The following is a 27,759-nucleotide window of genomic DNA, read 5'->3' as shown; positions in this document are numbered from 1 at the left end:
ATCACCTTCCTCTCCTCTAAGTGCTTCAAAATGGATTCCTTGAGGACCTGCTCCAGGATTTTTCCAGTGACTGAGGTGAGGCTAACCAGTGTGTAGTTCCCTGGATTCTTGTTGTTCCCGGTTTTAAAGATGGGCACTATATTTGCCTTTTTCCAATCGTCTAGGACCTCCCCTGATCGCCATGAGTTTTCAAAGATAATGGCCAATGGCTCTGCAATCACATCAGCCAACTCCATCAGCACCCTCAGATGCAGTGCGTCCAGCCCTATGGACTTGTGCACATCCAGCTTTTCTAAATAGTCCTTAACCTGTTCTTTCATCACTGAGGGCTGCTCACCTCCTCCCCATAGTGATAGAGTTTAAGTGAGGTCAGGTGTAGACAGAAACACAGAAAGGGTGACATAGAAACAAAAAAAGAATGTGCTTTCTAACGGCTAAGAGTGAACTGAACAGCCTTTGTTCAGGGCGGTTTCCTCACCAAGCTCCCTTTTCCACCAGTGGCTGACTAGCTTTTAGTCCAGATCCCAACTTGTTTCTTTTCCTTGTCTCTTACAAGAGTTTGCTCCCCACCTCTGGGTATGATCTTGACACCTTTGAAGTGTATCCCCAGATAACTGTTCCTTTTCCCTGCTGGGAGTGGAGGCCAGGCTGTCTTCTCCCCGACTGCTGGTTTTTACAATGCAAATGTAGCCCACTGAATTTGGCCACACCTGGTTCAAGGTGTTGGCATTTTTCCTTTGTCTGGCGCAAACCTGTTTATCAGCTCCCACAGACATCTGCATAATCCCATGTAGGCTGGCCTTACATACACAAGGATATTAATGAGCAGGGAGTTATCAGTTTTCCAATAGCCCAGTAGCTTTAAAGAAAACATTCTCCAAAGATGGTGCGTGCATATACTGGCACTGTAGAGATTGCCTTGTGGTTTTTCAACAATGTATCTTGTGTCTGTGATGAACTTGTGAGGAAGCTGGAGGAACCGAAGCTCTGCAGTACTGATGGGTGCACAGAGATGCACACTTTGAAGATGAAAGCAGCAAAGAATCCTGTGGCACCTTATAGACTAACAGACGTTTTGAAGCATGAGCTTTCGTGGGTGAATACCCACTTCATCGGATGCATGCATTCACCCACGAAAGTTCATGCTCCAATACGTCTGTTAGTCTATAAGGTGCCACAGGATTCTTTGCTGCCTTTACAGATCCAGACTAACATGGCTACCCCTCTGATACATTTGAAGATGTAGGCCTTGTCTATGCTGGAACGTTTCTGCACAGTAAAGCATCTTCCTGTGGTGTGACTCCCGAGGAGTACACACTGCCAAGCCACCTAGTGCACAGAAACAATGGGGAGTCCAATGACACCTTAAAGACTAACAGATTTATTTGGGCATAAGTTTTCGTGGGTAAAAGCCTCACTTCTTCAGATGCATGGAGAAGTGGGATTTTTACCCACGAAAACTTATGCCCAAATAAATCTGTTAGTCTTTGAGGTGCCACCAGACTCCTTGTTGTTTTTGTGGATACAGACTAACATGGCTACCCCCGCCCCCCGCCTCAATACTTAGTATGCAGAAACTGCGCAGTTGCAGCACTGTAAAGAAATCACCCTGCCGAGAGGTGTACAGCTTTCTGCACCGGGGGTGCAGCGCCGCGGCGCCAGTGTAGATACCCTGGTGATTACAGCACTGCAATTGGCCTCCAGGAGGTGTCCCACAATGCCTGTTCTCACCTCTCTGGTCATCAGTTTGAACTCTGCTGCCTNTACACAAGGATATTAATGAGCAGGGAGTTATCAGTTTTCCAATAGCCCAGTAGCTTTAAAGAAAACATTCTCCAAAGATGGTGCGTGCATATACTGGCACTGTAGAGATTGCCTTGTGGTTTTTCAACAATGTATCTTGTGTCTGTGATGAACTTGTGAGGAAGCTGGAGGAACCGAAGCTCTGCAGTACTGATGGGTGCACAGAGATGCACACTTTGAAGATGAAAGCAGCAAAGAATCCTGTGGCACCTTATAGACTAACAGACGTTTTGAAGCATGAGCTTTCGTGGGTGAATACCCACTTCATCGGATGCATGCATTCACCCACGAAAGTTCATGCTCCAATACGTCTGTTAGTCTATAAGGTGCCACAGGATTCTTTGCTGCCTTTACAGATCCAGACTAACATGGCTACCCCTCTGATACATTTGAAGATGTAGGCCTTGTCTATGCTGGAACGTTTCTGCACAGTAAAGCATCTTCCTGTGGTGTGACTCCCGAGGAGTACACACTGCCAAGCCACCTAGTGCACAGAAACAATGGGGAGTCCAATGACACCTTAAAGACTAACAGATTTATTTGGGCATAAGTTTTCGTGGGTAAAAGCCTCACTTCTTCAGATGCATGGAGAAGTGGGATTTTTACCCACGAAAACTTATGCCCAAATAAATCTGTTAGTCTTTGAGGTGCCACCAGACTCCTTGTTGTTTTTGTGGATACAGACTAACATGGCTACCCCCGCCCCCCGCCTCAATACTTAGTATGCAGAAACTGCGCAGTTGCAGCACTGTAAAGAAATCACCCTGCCGAGAGGTGTACAGCTTTCTGCACCGGGGGTGCAGCGCCGCGGCGCCAGTGTAGATACCCTGGTGATTACAGCACTGCAATTGGCCTCCAGGAGGTGTCCCACAATGCCTGTTCTCACCTCTCTGGTCATCAGTTTGAACTCTGCTGCCTTGCCCTCAGGTGACCAACCATGAGCCCCACCCCTTAAATTCCTTGGGAATTTTGAAAGTCCCCTTCCTGTTTGCTTGGTGACACGTGCAGTGGTCTCAGCGCATCTTTCCAGGTGGCCGTGCCTGCTCCACGCACCAGACGATCCCTGCTTGGAGCAATGCCGAGCTGCTGGACCTCATCGGCATTTGGAGAAAGGAGGCTGCTGTGTTTCTGCCGTAGGAATTATGATACCTACATACAGATTTCCTGATGCATGACAGAAAGGGGCCATGACCGGGGCACGCTGCAGTGCAGGGTCAAAGTGAAAGGAGCTGCAGAACACCTAGCACAAGGTGCGGGAGGCAAACCACCGCTCCGGTGCTGTCAGAGCCGGTGCAAGGAAGTTTCTCGCCCTAGGCAAAACTTCCACCTTATGCCCCCCCAGCCCTGCAGCAGCTCCCCTCTGCCCTGAGGAGCCCCCACCCCCGCGGCAGCTCCCCGCCCCCCGTGGCAGCTCTTCACCCCCAGGCCCAGGGAGCCCTGCGGTACTCCCCACCCTAGCTCACCTCTGCTCTGCGTCCTCTCCGAACACGCTGTCCTGCTCTAATCCTCCTCCCAGGTTTGCGGCGCCAAACAGCTGATTGGCGCCACAAGCCTGGGAGATGGGAGAAGCGAAACAGTGACTGCGCGGTGGAACCCACGGGCTGCCGGCAGTGCACTGACCCCGGGGAACCCCTGGGCTGCTGGCTGCCAGTGGCGGTGCGCTGACACCAGGGAATCCTTGGGCTGCCGGCTGCGCACTGACCCCGGAGAACCCCCGGGCTGCCGGCTGCCGGCGGTGCACTGACCCAGGGGAACCCCTGGGCTGCCGGCTGCTGGTCCGCTGACCCCGGGGAACCCCTGGGCTGCCGGCGGCGCACTGACCCAGGGGAACCCCTAGGCTGCTGGCTGCTAGCGGCGGCGCGCTGACACCGGGGAATCCCTGGGCTGCCGGCTGTGCGCTGACCCCGGGGAACCCCTGGGCTGCCGGCTGCCAGCGGCGTACTGACCCAGGGGAATCCCATGGCTGCCGGCTGCCAGCGGTGCACTGATCCAGGGGAACCCCTGGGCTGCCGGCTGCCAGTGGAGGCCTGCTGACCCAGGGGAACCCCTGGGCTGCTGGCTGCTGGTGGCGGCGCGCTGACCTAGGGGAATCCCTGGGCTGCTAGTGGCAGCTCAGACTCCCTCTCCCTCCCAGGGTAGCAGCCGCTCACATACTTAAAAAAAAAATTGGAGGGCACCGCTTTTTGGCGCCCCCAAATCCTTGCGCCCTATGCAACTGCCTAGTCCGCCTAAATGATAGCACCAACCTTGAGTACTGTGCCCACGAGCTGCCAGTTCTACAAAGACCTGGACACGATACTTGTTGATGACCCCACATCCACTGCGAAGGGCCCTGTGGATACTTCGGCGGCTCACTTGCCAGTCAAGAGTGGACTGAGCCAGGGGGAGGAAATCTTGGGCGAGGGCGTGGAGGGGGAGAGGGACCTAGAGGCAGAATACAACTTGGAGCTCAGAGGTACATGCAGCCAGGAGCTCTTCTCTATCCTGGAGGAGCCAGCCAGTCACAGCTGTCAGGGCTTGGCGAAGCGCAAACAGGAGAGGAGGCCCCTGGTAAGTGGCTTTGATTTGGGGAATCGCTGAAGCGAGTTGCTGGGGGAGGAGGGTTGCAGAAAGCAGGCTTGTGTCTGTATGATGCAGGTACCACCACATGTCTAGTCTGAGAGGAGGAACAGGGTGTTGATTGACTCCTTCACTTCATGGGAATCTGCCCCCGAGATCCCCACGAAACGCTCATGGAGATACTGTGCAATCCGCTGCCGCAGGCTCTTTGGGAGAGCTGCTTTGTTTCTTGCCCCACTAAGGGTAACTTTCCCGCACCACTCTGCTGTCACTGGGGGTGACAGGAGGCCATTGCTGCACATAAGGGCCAGGGCGGAAGCCGCAGTTGGAGAAGACCCTCCCTTGATTCTCTGCTCACCCTCAGCAGCGAGATCTTCCATAATCAACACAGCCTGTGGAAAATGTGGGCACAGGAATGATTATAACCACCCCCCCAGTGCTGGCTCCCCCCAAGAGCCACGTGCCCAGTGGACAGTACGGTCCTGGAACATTGATTTCCCCTGCCCCTGCGGTTACTCTCCATTTGTGGCTCATGTGTGCTTGCCTGGTGTGATGAAGTAGGCGGGTTTCTTGGTTTTTCTGTGTTTTCCAATGGGTTCCATGCAGAGGGACTGGTCTCTGGCTGTTCAAATTAAGTCTCAAATTGAGACTCAGTGGTTCATCCCTGAGCGAAGTTTTCACCCTTCCCTTCACAAATATTATGGAGCATACAGCATGTGGCTATATGCATAAGAATATTGTCATCCTCCAGGTCCAACCTCCCATATAGGCAGCAGCAGCGGGCCTTTAAACAGCCCAAAGCTCACTCCACAGTCATTCTGCACTTGCTCAGCCTGTTGTTGAACTGCACCTTGCTGCTGTCAAGATGCCCCGTGTATGGCTTCATAAGCCATGGCATTAAGGGGTAGGCTGGGTCTCCCAGGACCACAACGGGCATTTTGACTTCTCCTACAGTGATTTTCTGACCCTGCTTGCAGCTTCCTGAACAGGCCAGTGTTCTGAAAGATGTGTGCATCATGCACCTTTCCGGACCAGCCTGCGTTAATGTCTGTGAAATGCCCACGGTGATCCACAAGCGCCTAGAGAACGATTGAGAAATACCCCTTGTGATTAACGTACTCGGTTGCTAGGTGGTCTGGTGCCAGAATTGGAATATGCGTCCCATCTATTACCTCTCTGCAGTTAGGGAAGCCCATTTGTGCAAAGCCATCCACAATATCATGCACGTTGCTTAGAGTCACGGTCTTTCAGAGCAGGATGCAATTAATGGCCCTATGCATTTCCATCAACAGGAGTCCAGTGACAGGGCAGCTCTCATTCTCGTGTTCTTGCACTGCAGCGCTGGGGCGAGCTCATCACACAGTCCCATGAATGTGACTTTCCTCATCTGAAAGTTCAGCTGCCACTGCTCATCATCCCAGACGTGCATGACAATGTGATCCCACCACTCAATGCTTGATTCCCGAGCCCAAAAGCAGCGATCTGCTGTGGTCAGCACCTCCGTGAATGCCACAAGCCATCTCATGTCATAGCTGCTATGCATAGCGAGATCAATGTCACACCCCTCTTGCCGTTGTAACTTAAGGAATAACTCCACTGCCTCTCATGACGTGTTGGTCAGAGCGAGCAGCACACTGGTCAGCAGTTTGGGATCCGTTCCTGCAGCCCGAAGAGGCAGAGCGTGCAGTGCACAAACCGTTGAAAGATGATATCAAATGCGGACGGAAGCATGGGGATTGCTGGGATGTGAAGCGATGCATCATGGGGCATTGGGACAGGACTCAGGATACCCCATGACCCCCTCCACCTTCCCACAACTCTTAGTGGCAGAAGAGGAAGAGTATCAGAGGGGTAGCCGTGTTAGTCTGGATCTGTAAAAGCAGCAAAGAATCCTGTGACACCTTATAGACTAAGATGTCTCTGAGCGGCGCTGTAACTCTGCCAGTGTCGACATACTCATAGACGCTAAACCAGAAAGAGGGTTGTTGGTTTGGATTCCAAGCCAAACAACTGGTGAAGAAACTCCTGGCCACAATGAAAGGTGAAGGGAAAGGAAAATGTCCTTAAGTCTTATGGCTCCGTGCTTTGTACATTGTCAGTTGATTCAGTGTCTCTTCTTAAATGCTTAATGATGAAGCTGAGATCCATTGGCCTTGATGCTTAGGTTCTAGCTGAGGCCTTGAGAAGGAAATGGAAGCACTCAAAATGAAGCAAATCATCACCAGGGATCAGCTCTGGGAGGAATGCTGCACAGTAGAGATGTGATTGGAACTATAAGAACTAATGTTTCCAAGCCTCAGTGAAAAGGGGCTGGAGGTGTTTGGAAGCATGGGAAAGAAAATCTGAAAAACTTGTTCCAAACTGTGTTGTTTGTCCTTGGTGCACCAGGATCAGATGGGTTTGTATGGAGCATCTTTTCCTTAATGGGGAACAAATGGCCTGATGAACAGAACCACATTCAATGAACTTCAGGTTTGCATCAACTTCCAGCTACCCTGCAAAGAGTTCTTCATCTCTGTACAACAGAAGCAGGAATTGCTGCAAAAGGCAGCAAGAAATACCCCAGCGAACGTGGGTGAGTACTGCTTATTGTCATTATTTTATTATATGTAAATGATAGACACCTGCTGTGTTTGTTCATTTTATTTCTCTGTTTGGTTATTTGCTCCTCCATTGTTTCTGGCAGATTTCTTGGCTGCAGAAGTAATGTTTCCTCCCTTAGCAGGAGTCTCCTTGTCCAGCTGGCAATCGGGTAGTCCTTCTGGCCCTCAGGCATCCTAAACTCCTGGCTATGCTTAAAAACTCAGGCCTTGGCTACACTGGCGCTTTACAGCACTGCAATTTTCTTGCTCAGGGGTGTGAAAAAACTCCCCCCTGAGCGCAGCAAGTTACAGCGCTGCAAAGTGCTAGTGTAAACAGTGCCCCAGCGCTGGGAGCGCGGCTCCCAGCACTGTAAGCTAATCCCCACGGGGAGGTGGAGTACAGCACTGGGAGAGCTGTCTCCCAGCGCTGGTGCTGCGACCACACTCGCACTTCAAAGTGCTGCCGTGGCAGTGCTCCCGCAGCAGTGCTTTGAAGTTTCGAGCGTAGCCATACCCTCAGTCGCTTTAACTCTGCAAAGCCTCTCGGGTGTAGATGCAGTCTGATTGGATATCAGCTCTGGTACTGCTGCAACTTATTCTGCTGATTCAGAAAGCAACGTTAAGACATAGACCATAATAAAGCCCCTTAAACTGGTTATAACTCTGTCTAAATTCGGGCTTTTCGCAGCATAACTGTCAGCACAAACTCTCTGCCCTAACAGACAGAGAACTACCAGTAAGTGTACAGCAGGCCTCACAACTCAACACAGTTTTTGTGGGTTGCTTCCTCCTTTTGTCAGTGTCACTGCCCAGCCAGCGGGGGGAGCTCACACAGTGTGTCGGTGTCACTGCCCTGCACAACAAGTGGAAAGAGCTCACACAGTGTGTCGGTGTCACTTCCTTGCACAGCCAGCGGGGGGAGCTCACACCATGTGTTGTGTCGCTGCCCTGCCCAGCCAGCAGGGGGAGCTCACACAGTGTGTCGGTGTCACTTCCTTGCACAGCCAGCGGGGGGAGCTCACACCATGTGTTGTGTCACTGCCCTGCCCAGCCAGCAGGGGGAGCTCACACAGTGTGTCGGTGTCACTTCCTTGCACAGCCAGCGGGGGGAGCTCACACCATGTGTTGTGTCGCTGCCCTGCCCAGCCAGCAGGGGGAGCTCACACAGTGTGTCGGTGTCACTTCCTTGCACAGCCAGCGGGGGGAGCTCACACCATGTGTCGTGTCACTGCCCTGCCCAGCCAGCAGGGGGAGCTCACAGAGTGTGTTGGTGTCACTGCCTTGCACAGCCAGCAGGGGGAGCTCACACAGTGTGTTGGTGTCAATGCCCTGCCCAGCCAGTGGGGGGAGCTCACACAGTGTGTCAGTGTCACGTCCTTGCACAGCCAGCGGGGGGAGCTGACACCATGTGTCAGTGCCACTGTCCTGCCCAGCCACCAGGGGGAGCTCACAAGTGTGTCGGTGTCACTGCCCTGCCCAGCCAGCGGGGGGAGCTCACAGAGTGTGTAGGTGTCACTGCCCTGTCCAGCCAGTGGGGGGAGCTCACACAGTGTGTGTCAGTGTCACTGCCCTGCCCAGCCAGCAGGGGCGGGGAGGGGGCTCACACAGTGTATCGGTGTCACTGCCCTGCCCAGCCAGCAGGGGGAGCTCACACAGTGTGTGTCAGTGTCACTGCCCTGCCCAGCCAGCAGGGGCGGGGAGGGGGCTCACACAGTGTATCGGTGTCACTGCCCTGCCCAGCCAGCAGGGGGAGCTCACACAGTGTGTGTCAGTGTCACTGCCCTGCCCAGCCAGCGGGAGGAGCTCACACAGTGTGTGTTGGTGTCACTGCCCTGCCCAGCCAGCGGGGGGAGCTCACACAGTGTGTCAGTGTCACTTCCCTCCCCAGCCAGCGGGGGAAGCTCACACCGTGTGTCAGTGTCACTGCCCTGCCAGCCAGCAGGGGGAGCTCACACAGTGTGTGTCAGTGTCACTGCCCTGCCCAGCCAGTGAGGGGAGCTCACACAGTCTGTTGGTGTCACTGCGCTACCAGCCAGCGGGGGGAGCTCACACAGTGTGTGTCAATGTCACTGCCCTGCTCAGCCAGCGGGGGGGGGCTCACACAGTATGTCGGTGTCATTGCCCTGCCCAGCCAGCGGGGGGAGCTCACACAGTGTGTGCTGGCCAACTGGAATCCATGTCACTGAAGGTAAATGTGTCTCCACAGGACGCCTGTTACCACCTCCCTTGGACCAGTGGCCGGAGTCCGTTTCAATAACCCCTCTCCCCGCGGAGCAGAGGGCTGAGTTGGGTGCTGGAGCTGCGGCAGGTGGCAGGGTGCTGGGGTACAGTTGCCAGCTCTGCTCAGCAATGGGCTGCTGCAGGACCCAGCCCTGCACTGCCACTGGCCTGAGATTTTGAGCACTGGGCAGGAACATTGTGGGCAGCCTCCCGCGAGCCGCCTGCTCTGTCAGCAGGACACAGGCTCCTGCAGCGTTAGGTGTGAGTGGTGCAAATGGGGGCGCTGATGCCTCAGCGTGGCTCTGGAGGGCACTGTGCCACTGGAGCAGCCAGCCTTGCCAGAAGCTGCACATCCGAGCTACCGACCATTCCTGGGCTGGGTCCGTGTTCGCCCAGCATCCTGTGCAGACTGCAAAGCCAACCCCCCCTGCTGTCCCAGCCTCAGCGGCGGCGGTGCACTGCTGTGGCTGGGGCATGGCTGTGGGCTGTTAAACACTTTCCATGCAGGGCCAGTGCGTGCAACCACGAGGCGAACTAGGCGGTCCCCTAGGGCACCAAGTGGTTGGGGGTGCCAAAAAGCAGTGCCCTGGCTCGGCAGGGAGGAGCCGCCTTCCGGAGGCACTGGAGAGCCAAAGCGTCGGCTTGTGGGGGAGGCAAGCCCCAGCCATGGAGGAGCCAGCGTGACACGAGGGGTGGGGGCAGCAGCCCTGCAAAGGCAGCGGCACCACTAGCAGGAAGCAGCCACGCCCCCCACCCCTCCTGCCCAAGCTGCAGCCCAGCATTCCCCCCAGGGGGCTCCTGTAGGCTGCAGCAGATGCATGTGGGTGGCGGCCCCCGTGTGCCCCCCAGCTCCCTCCTCACCACGCTCAGGCTCAGCTGCTCCGGGGCATGTGGCTCCAGGAGGAGTAGCGGCAGCTCACACTCCCGGGAGCCACAGAGCCCAAGCATGGTGAGGTGGGAGCCAGGGGGTGCACGGGGGCCGCCACCCACATGCATCCACTGCAGAAGCCCCCGAGGCGGGCGCCCCCGGGCTCCCCCCGTCACTGTGCTCGGGTTTTGTGGCTCCTGGGCACAGGAGAAGGACAGCTGTAGGCGGGAAACAGCAGCAGCGGGGCCTCTCCTGCCCTATGGCAGGCTACGCTCCCCGCCTGCCCTTGCTGCTGCGGAGGCTGCCACCGCCCTGGTCTTGAGTTGCCCGGCTCCCCCCAAGCGGTGCCCGGTTTCTGCTGCTCTCAGCCAGCAGGTGCGGGGCCCCAGCCGAGCCTAACCCCTTGCGTCTCCTCCGCGGAGGCGCCCCTGTCTGTGTCCTCGTCCTCCCAGGCAGCGTGGATGCACTGGCCAGGGAGCCTGAGAGGAGGAGCGGCCCCCGGGCAAGCAGGGGAGACTACGAGGTGAGGAGGCTGCTGGCGGGGCCCGAGCACTGGAGACTGACAGGTACCTGCCCCTGCCTCTGCCCCATCCCAGCCCCGCCTGCCCCCCAGCCTCAGTGCCCTGCCCCATATTGTCAGCCCCTGTGACACCAGCGCCCCTTGGCAAAAGGCCCCCTGATCTTCACAAACAGCTGTCACCACAGGCCTGACAAACTCACTGCACCCCACACTTGTCTTCCAGGGCATTTACCCACAAAGAGGAACGTGGAAGGGATCAACACAAGGCTGGGAACTTGTCAAGAGTGAGACTCTTTGTGAGACGTGGAGGAATAATGTATTTACTTTAAAAGTGCTTTATAGACTTGGAATCGAAATTAGTCCCCAGGGGATAATGGCCTTTTGGGCCAAGGGGGATTTGTCTCCCTGCGATGCAATGTGAGGCTCAGTTGTTTAGCTTTGCACAATAGTAAGACTTTGAATGGGACACCATCAGAGGCAACGGCAAACAATCGAAATGCCTTAAAGGTAAAAAAGAAACATTACAAAGCCCTTCCCCGTTCGGACAGGCTGTTTATAATGCTAAGTTTACTCATTTTCAGAGGTTGAAGGGGGAGGTGGGGCACCTGCCCTGGGCACAAAATACACTTGCACTGGCCCTGTTTTCATGCCAGCCCAGAAGTGGCTGCATTTCAGTCGCTTTGTATCTTCAGCAGGCCATGGGTTCACAGGTGCTATAGAAACCTGGAATGTTGATATTGGGAGGGGGCATCACTCTCTCTGAGCCTCAGTTTCCCCATCCGTCAAATGGGGACAGTGCTCCCAAGGGCATGGGGGAGAGTGTGAATGAATGCTGGGGGGTGGGTGGCCAAGAGGGTGAAAATCCCAGTCACTGACTTAGCAGTATCTCTGGCCAGGCTGGGAGAGGAAGCTGGAAGCCTTGGCTCTGTGGTGGGTCTGAATGGCCGACCCCCAGCCCCTGCGCCAAGGGGAACAGTCCGTGCTGTAGCCCAGTCCGGGCCAGGCAGATGGCCAGATACAGCCGGGGGCCCAAGGCCATGTGGGGGCTGCATGAACTTGCACCTGAACTTCTGTCCCCCTCTTGCCCTGGGAGTGGGGAGTTTTGCCTGAGTCAGAAGGGGGGAGGCCAGGGCTCCTGGGGAGGCCGGAGCAGCTGCCCGGAGAGGGGAGAACGCAGCCTGTTGACAAGCTGTTTGTTCTGGAACTGCAAAGAAGAACATTCCTGTGCAGTCCAGTGTCAGCGCTGCCAGTATCAGTGCGGGCACCGGGCCAGGGGGGCGGGATGGACGCAGCTTTCCTAGAACGCACGGGGGCACCGCTGCTCCCTCTTAGCAGGCTGCTTGTGCTGGGTGTGCCCAGGCAGAGGGAGGGATGGGCCCTGCCCCACGGAGCCTACACGGGTGGGGGGTGGAAACACCCCAGCACTGACTCGCCCGAGGTCTCGCAGCAGGTCCTAGTCCTGTAGTCTCCTCTGGGGTAGGCTGGGGTGCTCGCCACTGGGCCACCCCTTAAAATCAGCCAATTGCCAGCCGAGAATCCAAGGGCGCCAGACTGGCAAGGACTCCAGAATTCAAGCTCCTGAGAACTGAGCGCTGGGGCAGATCCTCCACCGTCCTGACCGCCCCCGAGAACTGAGCGCTGGGGCAGATCCTCCACCGTCCTGACCGCCCCCGAGAACTGAGCGCTGGGGCAGATCCTCCACCGTCCTGACCGCCCCCAAGAACTGAGCGCTGGGGCAGATCCTCCACCGTCCTGACCGCTCCCGAGAACTGAGCGCTGGGGCAGATCCTCCACCGTCCTGACCGCCCCCGAGAACTGAGCGCTGGGGCAGATCCTCCACCGTCCTGACCGCCCCCGAGAACTGAGCGCTGGGGCAGATCCTCCTCCATCCTGACTGCCCCCGAGAACTGAGCGCTGGGGCAGATCCTCCACTGGTGTAAACCGAGTAGCTTCACTGAAGTCACAGGAGTCTACGCCAGGGGAGTGGAATTGCTGCAGCCATGTCTGTGTCTCTGAGGGAGGGGAGAGTTTCTGTTCTTGGGATCAGTCCTGCCAGGTGCTCAGCACCTTCCACTGCTATTGCCTGTTAAAGCAGGATAAGTCCCAGTGGGTGCCGCTTTACCAGATTCTCTGTGTGTCCAATTCTTTTCCTGTTCTCGGGCCAAGGTGAAGGTGCTGCATTCCCCTGGGGCCATGGGTCAGCCTGGCTGTATGAGCACATGCAGCTCCATATGCCGACACTCAGCCTGGCCTCAGATCAGCCTTGGGGTGTCTCAGGCCAGGCTCCCAGTGCTCCTTTTTGTTCTGTGTTTGTGCAGCGCCCGGCACAAGGGATCCTGGCCTGTGACTCAGGCTCCTAATGTCAATACAAATAAATAAAAATCACTTGACCTGTCACTGAAATGCAGCTACCTCTGGGCTGAAACCCAGCAGCTTCTTAAACTACAGTGTAGAACAGTTTGGGGAAGAAACAGAAAAGGAGCTTGTACCTAGTGCTCAGATCAGTGCTGCACTAGGTACAAGCTGGGGTGTAGCCAGGATGCTGGAGCAAACGCCCTGGCCTCTGGCTAAAGGCACCCTGGAGCCTGTCATGCCCCCGAGCCTGATGATCTCATTTTTACATCTCTCCTGAGGGCATTACTTGGGGTTCAACCAACGAGAGAACCACCCCGGAAGTCAGGCTTGGGGCCTGAGGCTCACGGGCTGCATAGCAGGGCTAGAAATAGCAGTAGAGACGGTCTCACTGAGGCTGGAGCTCAGGCTCTAGGACCCTGAGGGAGGGAGGGAGAGTCCACGTCTACACTGCACTCAAACAGCCCTTCACTGGCTCTGCTCCGGATGGCTAAGTGCAGACAGGCCCCCGAGGCCGCCCAGCCCAGGCCTGGCCCAGCTGACCCTGCTTGGGGGGGTAAAAGGGGCAGGACACCACAGGAGGCAGCTGCAAGGCCTGGCAGCCTGGGGGGCTGGCTGAGGCTGGAGGGCCAGTTACGATTCCCCAGGGAGGGGGCTCTGCAGGGGGAGGGGTAGGGGGGGTTGGTCAGAACTCGGATCCCAGCCAGAATTCAGTCCCTGTGTAGCCCTGGGGCCAGAGCAGGGGGGGATGGGGCAGTGACCCCAGCACAGGCCAGGGCTGACTGCAGTCGCCAGTAATGAGCCCCACCCCTCTCGCTGCCCCACTTGTTTGCTGCTGAGCTCTTAGCGTCTGGGCTGAAAACAGGAAACAGCCCCCCAGACCCCAGAGTGGGGGCACGGGGCGAAAGCTCTGCTACAGAGCAGGCGCTGGCAAACCAGAACAGGCTCAAGCAAACACTGCAATCGGACACTGGATGTGCCGGTGCCCCTCAGTCCCGACCCGCAGCCCCTGCCAGCCCAGCCCTGGGCACCCCTTGCCCCCCAGCTCTGCCAGTGCCCCTCAGTCCCAACCCACAGCCCCCTGCAATGCCAGCCCTGGGCTCCCCCTGCCTCCCAGCTCTGCCGGTGCCCCTCAGTCCCAACCCGCAGCCCCCTGCAATGCCAGACCTGGGCTTCCCCTGCCCCTCAGCTCTGCCAGTGCCCCTCAATCCCAACCCGCAGCCCCCTGCAATGCCAGACCTGGGCTTCCCCTGCCCCACAGCTCTGCCTGTTCCCCTCAATCCCGACCCGCAGCCCCTGCCAGCCTAGCCCTGGGCTCCCCCTGCCCCCCAGCTCTGCCAGTGCCCCTCAATCCCGACCCACAGCCCCTGCCAGCCTAGCCCTGGGCTCCCCCTGCCCCCCAGCTCTGCCAGTACCCCTCAATCCCGACCCACAGCCCCTGCCCCACAGCTGTGCTGGTGTCCCTCAATCCTGACTGCAGCCCCTGCCAGCCCAGCCCTGGGCTCCCCCTGCCCCCCAGCTCTGCCAGTGCCCCTCAATCTCGAACCGCAGCCCCTGCCAGCCCAGCCCTGGGATCCCCCCATCCCATAGGTCTGCATGCGGTGACAGTGGGTGCAGCGACCCCAGGGCCTTGACCTAATCCCCGCAGGGCTCAGGCATGAGCTGTGTTGCTCTGTGGCTGTTATGCAGCTGCCAGGCCTTGCCTACATGGCCCCAGCACTCGGTACTCTGGGCTCCTTTGGGGTGAACTGGGAGGGGTTTTGTCATTGCTATTCTGAGCAGCTGGACGAGGCAGAGTGGGGTGGTGCTGGGGGGGAAAGGCTCTGTGGCGCGGGGCACGTCCGCTCCAGGGCCAGCATTGCCAGTTCAGCTGCAGGTTGGAAGCAGATGCCCTAGATCCCCGGGTTTGATTCACGCTGGGTGAGAGTGTAACCTGCTGGCAGAGAGGGTCCCATGTTCCCTTCTAGTAGCTGATCCACTAGTGGGTAAGAGCCTACTACTGCGGACAGCTAAGGAGTCTCCCCTATAGCTCAGGTAGAGGTGTGGGGCTGCAGATTCAAGCCCTTGCGAGGTTAGGCCAGGGTTTCTCAAACAACCAGTGCCGCCGCTTCCAGCAGCCCCCATTGGCCCGGAGCAGCGATCGGCTGGACCTGCGGACAGGGCAAGTAAACACACCAGCCGGGTCCGCCAGGGGCTTTCCCTACACAAGCGGCGACCCCTGTTTGAGAAACCCTGGGTTAGACTGCAGCTCACCACCCCTCTCCAGGAGTCACCCATGTGGGGTTGGGGTCCCGGGAGGCCTACAGCTGCAGCTCACCACCCTCGGGAGGAGGGACAGCTCAGTGGCTTGAGCATTAGCCTGCTAAACCCACGGTTGTGAGTTCAATCCCTGCGGGGGCCATTTAGGGATCTGGGGGAAAAAATCTGTCTGGCTATTAGTCCTGCTTTGTCAGGGGGTTGGACTAGATCCCTCCTGAGGTCCCTTCCAACCCTGATCTTCTATGATTCTCCAGAGTCACTCCAAGCTCTTCACTGGGCCAGGCATTTACCAGTCTCGTCTGCTCTACGTGGACAGTTCAGCTCTCCTGGGCTTTGCTGCTGTGTGTTGTGCTGTCCACCCCCAGAGGTGGCTGCATTTCAGAGTGCTGTGGTAGGTGCCAGCCATGCCCCAGCTCTGCCCATCCAGGGTCTCTGTGAGGTGCCCTGGGGCAAGGCAGTGACTGGGCTGACAGGGTGGCCTGGTGCTCAGTGCAGTGAGATGGGGGACACCTTGGGGGTGTGGGAGCCAAGGGGATCATGAGGGGAGATGGGGGAGTCAGAGCACAATGGAGAAGGAAGGAAGCAGCCCGGGGCGAGGGGCTGTCAGGGTTTGTTCCATGGCTTTTCTCCCTCCTCCAGGAGCTGTCAGTGATTTATTTTCCTTGGGAAGCTTCCTGAAACGGGAGACTGGTTTTCCTGACACATGAAAGGCCGTCAGAGAGTCAGTCTGATCCGGCCGCACCCCTGGCCAGCTCTGCACTCACTCACCGCTCAGCTTTGCACACCCACCCACGCCGCACAGCTGTGCACACACAAACACACTACATGGCACTGCATGCACACCCACTGCACGGCATTGCACACACACACCTCGACCATGCAGCACTCCACACCCACAGACCGCATTGCATTGTGCACACACACACCACATCCCGCACGGCACTGCACGCACACACACCCCACAGCTCTGCACTCACAAAGACACAGCATGGCCCTGCATGCACATCTACTGCTTGGCACTGCATGCACACACGCATATCCCAACTGTGTAGCACTCCACACCCACCAACCACATAGTACACCCATCACACAGCAGTGCACACTTCCTCACTGCATGCTACTGCATGAACACCCACCCACCACATGCCACTGAGCACACCCACTCATTGTACAGCGTGGTGCACGCACACACACACACACATTGCATGACACTGCACACACACACCACCTAGCACTACACCCACCCACCACATGGCACTGCATGCATCCACTGCATGGCACTGCACACACCCACACCCCAAGCACTGCATAGTGCTGCATGTGCCCACAGACAGTACTGCATGCAAACACATGGCACTGCACTGAACACACACATGGCTTGGCCCTGCATGCACAGAGATAGCACTGTGCACACACTCCACACTCCATGGGTACACACACACACCACATGGCACTGCACATGCGCACACCCCGCATGGCACTGCTGACCCCACTTCATGGCACTGCACACACACACACATCCTGCAGGGTGCTGCATGCACACTCACTGCATGCCACCATGAACACTCAGCCATTGCATGGCACTGCACACCCACTCACACCACACATCACTGCATACCCACACTGCATGCATACTCACTGCACAACGCTGAACATACCCACCTGTGGCACTGCACAAACACACACACTGCCCAGTACAGTCTCAGCACAATGGGTCCCAACCCCCGTCTAAATGACAGGCTCCAATGTCTCACAGTCCATGGGCATGTTTTGGGAGGGGCACCTCAGACAACCCCTCCCCGATCACTTTAGGGAACTTTGGCATCTGAGGCTCTGTGGCCCTGCAGTATAATGTGGCTTTGCACCGGTGTGAATGGGGAATCAGTTCTGTCATGTCTGGGGAAGACACGTGGTTTCATTTATGTTCCCCAACACTTCCCGCAGGGAGGAGCATGTATATCTGTCAGTATGGGGCTGGGAGCCAGGAGGTCTGGGTTCTATTCCTGGCACTGCCATGGATTTTCCTGACCTCACTCAGTGCCTCAGTTTCCCCTGTAGACTGACACCACAGGATGGGGTGGAGGTTTGAGGGTAAATTAAGCAGGGTCTGTAAAGTGCTTGGAGACTCTTGTATTCCATCCAGATCTTGTCCTGAGCCCATCACCGTGGAACCTGGGACCGATGGCAGGGCAGGCAAGAGCAGAATGGTTTATGATGGCTTGTTCATCGCTGTAGCCGAACCCAATGACCAGGCGGTGAGCCAGGCAATCTACCCACTTACCATAGAGATCACAGCATGAGTGGCTAGAGGGGCCCAGGAGCTGAGTTTCTCCCAAGGCTCTGGTTCCTTTGAAGATCCCTGTCTCTCTGGAGCAGGTGAGTGACCCAGGACAGGCCAACAGCAGTTCTGGAGCCCAGCCAGAGTGGGGCAGGTGTGACCCCAGCTGTGGGATGGTGTAGCCAGTGTGCTGCCTGGTCTATGTCACCGCCGGCAGCGTGAAGGGTCCCACATGCGACGTGGGAGCTGGAGCACTAGCCGGGGACCGCCAGGGGAGTGTCTGGAGGGGGCAGGTTCATTATTTGAGGCGGGCTCAGGTTCAGCTCCAGGTGTTGGAATCCTACAGGATTTCAGCCGTAAATCATCAGAGTCCCTCACAGGCAGAGTCCTGGCCCCTCCCACCCTCAGCCTGCCTCTCCAGGACACCGCACCACGGGCCGACATCTCGTGGCCGTGGCTGCACTCACAGAAATCAGGGCCGAAGCTGACCGGGACCCAGGCGGCGCCTTGGGATAAGACCTGGAACTCAAATCACCCAGTCCAGCTCCTCCTGCTGAAAAGCCAAAGGAAGCAGCTGCCAGGGTCTGGCTGTGACCCATTTCCCATTAGAGGGTGTGTGCTCCAAGCCCCCCAGCACGAAGGATCCCGGCTGTGAGTGGGGTTGCAGGCTAGGGGAGGGGTACAAGTTCAGGCTCCAGAGGGCAGGTTCCCCAAGGCCCAGGGGGTGCTGGGGAGAGTGAGGTGTTTTCTTGCCCTCCAGGCGGGGGTGAGGGCACCTGGGTGCTGGGGGGAGCTCTCCTGCTGCACACCCCCACATCTCCCTAGGTGACCCCAATATGTTCAGTGAGGACTGTGAGGTGAGGCCAGGACCCTTAGGGGCTCACAGTCCTGGGGGGACTGCTCAGCTCCCACACTTGCCCCTGGCTTCCCCCCACCCCTGGGGTGCTGCATGTGGTGAAGATGGGTTGGGGGGTCTGTGAAGCTGCACTTCATATGTTTATGGAAATATACTTATGAGTGTGAATATAACGGAACTGGAATATGCTTCATGCACAAGGTCCCTTGTAAGGTACCATTAGAAAGCTTATAATCTACTGAGTGTGTTCAGCCTATTTGTATGAATGTATCATTCTTGTATCTGAAGCTAGAAATATGAAGTGTTACTCTGAAGTCCTATTGTAACTATGCAAAGTGTGGGCCATTAATGGCTTCCATTAACTAGGACAATTGGTTGTGAATGGCTCTGTTTACTAGTAAGTCTTCCTGTGTGCTAGTGTGCCAGCCAGTGAGAAATGAAGTTAATGACGTCTCACAGGACGTGTGAACATGTCACGTGATACTGGAATCCATCTTAAACCTGGTTCTTTTCCATTTAGAAGGAAGGGTGGGAACCCAGAGAGACAAAGGGTTCCCGCCTTGTGCCAAAGCTATAAAAGGGGGTCAAACAGAACAAAGGGGGCTGCTAGTCGTGAGAAAACCCCTAGTTACCACCTGAGCTGGAACTAACAAGGGCTGTGCCAGGGGAAAGGCTCGGGCCCAGGCTAGGAAGGAGTCTAGTCTGTGAAAGAAGCTCATTGGCCCGTCTCTGAGGGTGAGATTTACCTGTACTCAGTTTCTTAATATATTAGGCTGAGACTTGTGTGTTTTTGTTTTATTTTGCTTGGTGACTCACTTTGTTCTGTCTGTTATTACTTGAAACCACTTAAATCCTCCTGTCTGTATTTAATAAAATCACTTTTGTTTCTTAATTAACCCAGAATAAGTGATACCTGGGGGAGCAAACAGCTGTGCTTCTCTCTCTCTAGAAGTGTTAGAGCGCAGTTAACCCTGTACAAGCTTTATACAAAGTTAAACAGATTTATCTGGGGTTTGGATCCCATTGGGAGCTGAGTGTTTGGGTGTTGGAGATAAGTGACTTGCTGAGCAGTTGTTGGTTACAGTCGGCAGCTCTGGGGGCGTGGACCAGACTGGGTCTGTGTTGCAGCAGGCTGGCGTGTCTGGCTCAACAAGCAGGGTTCTCGAGTCCCAAGTCATCGGGGAAAATGGGCTCAGAGGTAATTTCAGCACGTCAGGTGACAAACCTGTCACAGGGGCCATACTAGGCAGAGGCGGGGCAGGGGTGAGTAAGGGTGGAGGCTCTCTCTGTGACAAGGGCTGGTGTCCATCGTGCAGTGCTTACAGCAGGGGACTGGGAGACAGGACTCCTGGGTTCTATTCTCCATTGCTGGGTAAGGCTCTTCCCAGCTCTGGGCTTCTGTTTCCATATGTTTGTGGAGGGACAATGGGGCTTTGCGCAGGGTTTGGGGTCTCTGGGGAAAGGTTCCACCCCGCTGACTCCCCCACCCCAACCAACAGGGGTCACTGCTGCAGGGATGTCCCATCCCCCCCCCATGCCCTTCCACCGGTGCCACACTCTGTCTGCTTGAGCTCAGAGCCCGCCACGCCCCAACCCGGGTGCCTCGTGCTGGAACCAAGCCCAGTCTCTTGGCTACAGACTGGCCAGGGGGTGCGGGGGGGGGGATGTTGCTGGGGTCGCTGATCTCCCAGTGCTGACGCTCACATGTCTGTGTCCGTCTGTCTGCATCTCCAGCTGCATCTCCAGCCCTTCGCAGGGGCACGGTGGGAACCAACCAATCCACAGGGGCTTTGCTGGGATTTCCCAGTGCCTGCCGGAGCTACTTATCTTCCAGGGCATCCCTGCGCCCGTCCTGAGGGGAGCCACCCAGACCGAGGAGCAATGGCCAGATACGGGGAGCAGGGAACTCATTCGTCTATGTGCGGGGGCGGGGGGGATGGGGCAAACCTAATGCTAACTCTGCTGCCCCTTCCATCCCACCCCCCATGCCCACCCCTATCCTCCACCCCTCCTCCCTGCAGCCCCAGGGCACCCCATGTCCCTTCCTCCTGCCCTCACCCCAACCTCTGTGCCCACATCTCTCCTTCCAGCTCCACCCCACCCTCTTCCTCATGCTTTCCATGCCCCACCCTTCCATCCCCCACCTGTACACCCATGTCCCACCCCACCTCCTTCCGTGCCCCTGCCCGACCCCTCCCTCCAACTCGCCGACCGCGCCAGTGCGCCCCGTCCCTGCTGCTTACTTGGCATGCCCCCTCCCCCTGCTCTTACTTGATCAAGCCACAAAAAGGCCTTTTTTGAAGCCAATGTTTTATTGCTCACTGCAAATCAGGCCCCCTGTCAAGTGCGGGCTGAGGCCACAAGCCCAGGGGCAGGCCTGGGGTCGGGGGGGAGGGGGCGAATCACCATTCAGCCACTGTCGCTGAGTATTCCCGACCCCCCGAGGTTGTGCAGCCTGGAGAACATCTGTCCCGTCCCATGCCGAGCCATGGCTCTGCCGGCACACACAGGGCCTCTCTGAACTGCCCAGGAGCTCGGCAGGCAGGGCACGTGGGCTCCGGGAGCACCAGCACTTGGCGAATTCGGGACGAACTGTCAGAGACGAAAAACAAACAGTCAGTCAGAGCCTGGCCCAGCCCTGCTGGCTTCCTGCCGGGGAGTCAGGCTGCGCTGTGTCTCACTGACGTGTAAATACACCAGGCCCAGCCACAGGCGCGGGCTCCACTCCCTTGCTCAGTCAGAGTCCCCAGGCCAACCGAAGAGGGTACCTGCCCTGGGATAAGAGCGGCCAGAAGCCAAGTGCTCATTACTGACTGGGGAGAAGGTGCCAAGTACAGAGCATGGCCAGCAGGGAGGGGGCAGCATTTAGAGCCTGCTGCAGAGATGAGCCCCTCCAGGACAAGGGGGCACAAACCCGGAATGTAGCCACATGGCCCACCTCCAATGAGATCTCTGTACGGCATCACTGCAATGCACCCGCAAACCCTCATAATGCACCAGATCCCTGTACCTCATAAACCCTGTTACAATGCACCCAACCAGCCTCATAATACATCCGTAAACCCTGTGATATGCCCCCGAATCCCCCATCATGGGTCCCATAGCCCCTGCAATGTACCCTGATAACCCATCATGTGCCCCACCAAACCCATAATTCAGCCAATATTCATTCTGTGATGTACACCTTAACCCCCCACCCAGTGCACCCCACAGTCCCCGGTCTTTCACCCCATAACCCCATAGCCTTATTCTATTGGAATAAACCAGAAAATGGCACTGAAGCATGGGCAACCAAGTCATGGCGGATCAATGGCTGAGAGAGGGCAGGAGCCAGAGGATCCAGGCCATGGGGCAGGGGCATCGTGGCTGCACTGTGTGTGGAGAGGTGATGGGTTTCTCCAAGGGTGCCATTTGGAACTGGGGTATCACTGAGCCCGTCTGACCCACCAGCCTGGGCTCCCCCCCCATTGTGCAGTGCTGTCTCTGAGAGGTTTCTGTTGCACACAGTTCCTCGGGTAAGCCTGGTGCTTGTGTGCATTTGCTTAATAAGCCATTAACATTGTTTGGCCTTTTTACTGTTGTACCAAAAAGGCTGCTTGTGGGTGTTTTCAACCTCACAACCTGTTTCAGTAACACACAGATAGCAACATAACTTCATATGTGACGTTAGCACATACAATCCAACAAGATATTACTGTCTAGCAGATCAAGACTTTTAGAATGACACCTCACAAGGCAGACTTTGTACAAAACACATCCTCATTACATGACAGTGGTGAATATTGGGGTGCCAGGTGTCACAGGGGGGATCTGTGTAGGAACAACAGGCTCTGTTGCTCTGAGTGCGGGGAAAGTGGGGCTGGGACAAGCGTTTTGGAAAATGTCTGCATGTCCTGAGGGCAGGCTAAGGAGCAGCACCCCACCCATCCTGGGGTCTGGATCCAGCAGCTACCTCCTCAGGCTAACACATCTCAACTCTACGGTCACCACCAGCAGGATAGCATTAGGGGCCTTCGGAATGGATCGGGGGGGACATCTTTGTGTGCCTCCAGCAGTAGGGCAGGGGAATGTGCTGTTTTTTCCCTGTTGCTGTTAAATTTCGTGAGCTTCTTGGCCCTGTCTGGCCCGTTGGGCTAAGCCCATTTCCTTGCCCAGTGTTCTTTGGTTACAACACTCCTCTGGGCATAACTGGATTTTGTGTCAGGCGTTTCCGGACCCACGGAAGTGCCCAGCCTGGAAAGGAAGAGGTGCAGGCTTGCTATCTTAGGACATCAACCAGCACCAGTGTCCAGCACAGTGTATGTGTGTGTGTGTGTGCACAAACTGATGGTAGCTGTGGGATCTCAGGCAAGTGGCAGTCTGTGGCCCAGGCCATAAGGTGGAAGATAAGTTGCTTTGTGAAGTGTGGAGATGTTTATATTGGACATTCAAAGGGAAGAAAATGAGTGCTGGGGAGGAGGAGGTACCCCAGGTGGGAGGGTCAGATACACCACCTCTGAAAAGGGCACCATGGCCTGTATTTAAGCCATCACCTTATAATGGGGAGCAACAGCAGTGGAGTGATTGGAATAAGCCATTTGAAATGGCCACTGAGCTGAATTTTCTAAGCCCATGGCTCATAGGGGAGGCCGGGGAGGCTGATTGAGGGCTCAGCAGTGAGGTTTGGCAGGGCTATAAGTGCCTAGCAGATGCCCTCAAATGTTCTTTGGAGCCTGCAGCATGCGCTGCCGGGGATCGGATGATTTTCTTCTATAGGGAGAAGCTAAAGAAGTCGGTTTGGGATTTTAAGGACGCTGGTCATGAAGGATTTCCCATGGGATGGCGCTGAAACGCAAGATATGCTAGTCCCAGATCAGTTCATCAGGCATGATTCTGGCGGGCAGATGCAAAGACCAGTCCAGATGGGGTAGTCTCCAGCTGGCTACGGAGCTGGAACTGGGCAGGAGACTGGAAGTGTTAGAGGTTCCAGGCATGGGCGCTAGGGTGCGGACCCATTCTGCAGAAGAAAAGACAGGAGTGGAGACACCATCTGGTGAATAACTGACCACACAGGCAGTGCTGGGAGTGTTAGAACTACAGTGACAGCTGGCTCAGCGTAAGGAGGCTATGAAGATCCAGGCCCAGGGCAGTTCCCATAGAACGGTCAGCCCTGGAGGCAGCATCGAAGAAGAGAGGGTGACAGCTGCTGGAACTGGGGGAGCCCTGGCCACTTTCAGGGTTGCCCAAAGAGAAGAGGCATTCATGGCAGGAAAACTAAAGAGGGCAGGAGATCAGGGCTCACCCACTGCCCTACAACACTGGGGCTCAAGGAAGGAGGTGGGAATTGCTGGCTTGGTAGAGTTGGGAACCACCTGAAAGGAGCAATCAGAGACATCTGGTGCTGGCTTCTCCTGGACTCGGTGCCCAAATAGCCCTTGCGTGTAGCTACAGATGAGAGTCTCTGAGTGCAGTCCTCAGCCCTGTCAGTTAGCTGCCAGGATCACTAGTGGAATGACTCTTGGGAGTGTGCCTCAGAGCCTTCAGCCTCCAGAGCTTACAAATGACCCGTGAATTCCTCATGGTAGGAAAGGCCTCTTAGGGTGCCCTGACTGGGAGCGATTGCCTGAAGAAACCCCAAGCGACTGGGAGTGTCACTGACAGGTCGTGTTCTCCGCTGGGAAGACAGCTGCCTGTCCACTACGGATGGCCAGTGGTGGTGGAAAGGAATTGGTGGCGCTCCCTAGAAGAGAGATGATTGTCCCAGTTGGGGCTGGGAATATGAGAAGGGCCTGTATCAGCCCAATCCTTCAAGTAGGCAGGAGCTCCTGGTGGGACACTAGATTGGCAGAAGCCAATGGGGCAAAGACCCGGTGCAAGAAGCCAACATGTCAATGGAGCCATGGGTCACTTATCCCAGGATTGTGATTGGCACATTTGAGACGGGTGTGTTGGTCATGCAGGAAGCTCCCAAAACTGAGACCCCAGTTGATATGGGGGAGTTGAAACTGGACCAGGGTCAAGGTTGAAAACAGCTGTGAAGAAAGGCCCAGAGGGGGTGGAGAAGTTGGGACTCGAGATTAAGTTAAACCAACACACTCTGGAGCTTAACAGGTGCGAGCAGGACAGGCAGTTGTGTTTGAATGCGCAGAAGGACTTAATCATGGCATCCTAGGTCCCTTAGACCAATGAACCACTGGATTAACCCTGAGAACGCCAGACCTATCAACAAGGACCATGGAGGGTCCCCATTCATCCTCAGCAGGAGTTCAAGCAACAGCCGTGAGATGCAGGTGAGAGGGGCCATTAGGTCTGCTTTGAGCCCGTGGGCTACCCGTGACGGGGCGCGCTCACCTCTTGTCACACAAAATCTAAAGTAGCGTCTCTGGCCCTGTCTCTGGGCTCGGCCAGGGACCCTGCAAATAGCAGTCACATGCTGCTTCCTTTAATAATTGCTATTGCTGTTCGCTGGGCCACTTCCCACCCAGCCCCTTCCTCTTCTCCCTGGTCTCAGGGCTGAAGTTCTTCCTCACGGAAAGCCAATGCCACCAAAACCCATCTTCTGGTTCTCCCTTGAGCTCCAGCCACCAGCGAAGAGCCCCGTCCGTCCTCCTCTGATCCCCACCAGGAACTAATCATTCTGCTCAGGTCCTCAGCTCCTTTAACCTGAGCCTGCTGGGCTCTGTTTGGCTGCTTCCCTGTGGCCTTCCTAGCCAGGCCTGGAGGACCCACCTTCACTGCTCCTTTTCTGGGGCAGGGTATGATAGGACCATGAAGCCTCCAGCAGGGAGTCTCAAAGGGCCCAGTACATCCCATCACACTGCCCCAGTGGTGTTGGTGCTGAAAACATGTGGAGATCGGTGGGACTACATGGATGATCATAGACAGAATGATGTCACTGTTAAAGATGCCTATCTCATGCCCAGGCTGCAGACACATTGGATCCCCTGGCTAAATCCCCATGGCTGCCCACCCTTGGCCTGGCCAGTGTGTACTGGCAAATGGTGCATCCAGACAATGTAGCTGAAACAGCTTCCTGCCCCAAGCAAGGACTTTCTGGGAGCAAGGTGATGCCGTTTGGTCCCTGTAATGTGTCTGGTACATTCCAAAGGCTCATAGACCTCTTGAGAGCAGACTGGCAGGGAACATCCTGACCAGGGGGCCTGGATGACACCATTTTGAAGAACACTTGCAGAAGTGTCAAGGAGTGTCAAGATGCCTTCCTGGAGCTGAAGCAGCGGTTGATGTCAGCTTCCATCGTAGTATATCCACACCCGCAGCTGCCTTTCCTGTTGGACACCGACACAAGTGAGGTTGTCACTGGGGTGTTTTGTGGTAGGCCCTGCTCACCAAGCCCAGGATGGCAAGAAGGAGCTGCTCACTGTGGGAATCTTCACCAAACATTTCCGGCATGTCCCTCTCGGCAGACAATTCACACTGTTCTTTCTGCAGGCTACACAATTCCCATCCACCGAGAGGGCAGTGAGCCAGATGGTTGGCATGTTGGCTCAGTCTGGCTGCCAGATTGCACAGCACCCGGGGAAGCAAAACCCGGCTGCCAGTGCCTAGCCCGGGAGGGCTGATTTGGGAAAAGTTGCACCAGAGGCTGAGGCGCTGGAGGAGCTCCCATTCTCCACAGGGGCCAGCCCTGGGGTAGCACTCAGAGAGTCAGAAAAGACCAGTGGGTCAGTTTCCCATCTCCATTTCGTCCCATTGGTCTGTGCTCATTCCATTGCCTACTGTTCTTTTATATCAACGGTTGCAAACCTCCTTGGTGTCTAACTGGGTTTTGTGTCAGGAGTTTCTGGACCTACGTAAGCAAAGGGGCCAGATGCCCGACCTGGAGAGGAAGAGGTGCTACCAGCACCTGTGCCAGCGCAGCGGGTGTTTGGCACAATATAGACCCGCCCCAATATAACTACCCCCTGCAATCACCCCACAACCCTCCCCAGTGCACTTTCAATGCCCTCTCACAGGAGGGTGGGGGGAGTTTGTCCCTGCTTCTATATTGGCTGACTGGGGGTGGGGTCAGCGCTGCCCTAGGGCTGCCCTAACATCACTGCTTGCATTGGCTCCCTATGGCACTCCCTGGCAGCCCAGAATATCAGGAGCAGAGAGAGCTGTGCCCACATCCTCTTTGGCCCAGGGCCCCAGACATGCCCCATGTCCTGTGCAGGAGGAGTGGCCTATTGCCAGTCCTTTTATGCCACAACCTGACTGCAAGTTCCTGCGCTGACACTGCACCCCCACTTCCACTGTCTCTTCGCCCTCGCTGTCTGTCCCTCCCATCACCTGGGCTGCTTGGCACTACGGGAATAGGCAGGGCATGCCAGGCTGCAGTGTCCAGATATGCGAGCTGGCTGCACTGCTTCTTAAAGCTGAGCCCAGACCAGAGCACTGGACCTGACCTGCCCCGCAAACTTCAAACTTTGGGGGGCTTCGGATCTGGTTCCAGCTCCACAGTCCAGATGTAACTCCACTAGGGACCGAACTGGAGACGCTGATCTGATGTCAGACTCCTCCAGACAGCGGGGCCAGAATCACAACCGAACTGTCCATTTGGGGACACTGCTGCTCTGTAGGGCCCTGAGCTAGCCTGCTAGAGGGCAGTTTCACTGGGGAAACTGCCAGCACTTTGATCCAGAGCCAGGAGAACTGGCAATACCATAGCCAGAGAGTCATATCATTGCCTGGAAGAAAAGGCTCTGGGCTTTTCTTTTCGTTCTCACCCTTGGTGATGCCATGTTAATGCCCAGCGGCCTGGACACCTGTCCCGGGGAAGCTCATCAGTGCCACCCTTGTGAAGGCCAGAGGGGTTACCTCTGCCTCACCACCAGCCCCAGGCTGAAGGGACAGCATGCAATGCTCTCCCTGACCAGCAGTGCACTGAGCTAGCCCAGTTTGGCTGGCTGGTCCAGAGACAGATCGATTATTAGAAACATATTCACTGAAGATTAACAACCAAACAAGGAATGTGTGTCCCTGACACAGCTGCTGAGTCTCAGTAAATGTGGTTTTAATCATCGACTGTTATTACTGTGCTAAAAAATAATCCCCTTGTTAAATCGACACACATTGCCTGGCTGCTGCTGACTGTGCTCCTGGGATCCCAGCCGAGCAAAGCCCAGGGCAGTCTGCAGCTGACCCTGCTCTGAGCTGCGTTCAGGGGGGAGAGAAGTGCCCACAGAAGTGCCTAGGTTGGGAAGCTCCTTGGATTGGATGTGTTTGTTAGGCCCCCTTTCCCAGCCTGACCCAGGAGAGATGCCACACAATAACTCAACCCTCAGCTGTCTGCACCACCCAGCTCCTCTCCTGCGGGTAGCAGGGTAGGAACAGAGCCCCTGGCCTCAGCAGGAAGGCCCGTAATCCTGCTTCAAGCCCCTGCGATGCTCAGGGCATTTCAGCAGCAACTGACCATGAGAGTGCGGATGTCCCTCAGTCAGCCCAGAAGTGCAGTCATTAGGAGTAGCCAAACTTTGCTTTTCT

Source organism: Chelonoidis abingdonii, chromosome 21 (genome assembly GCF_003597395.2).
Source record: "Chelonoidis abingdonii isolate Lonesome George chromosome 21, CheloAbing_2.0, whole genome shotgun sequence".
NCBI lineage: Eukaryota > Metazoa > Chordata > Testudines > Testudinidae > Chelonoidis > Chelonoidis abingdonii.
Note: the sequence above shows the minus strand (reverse complement) of the source record.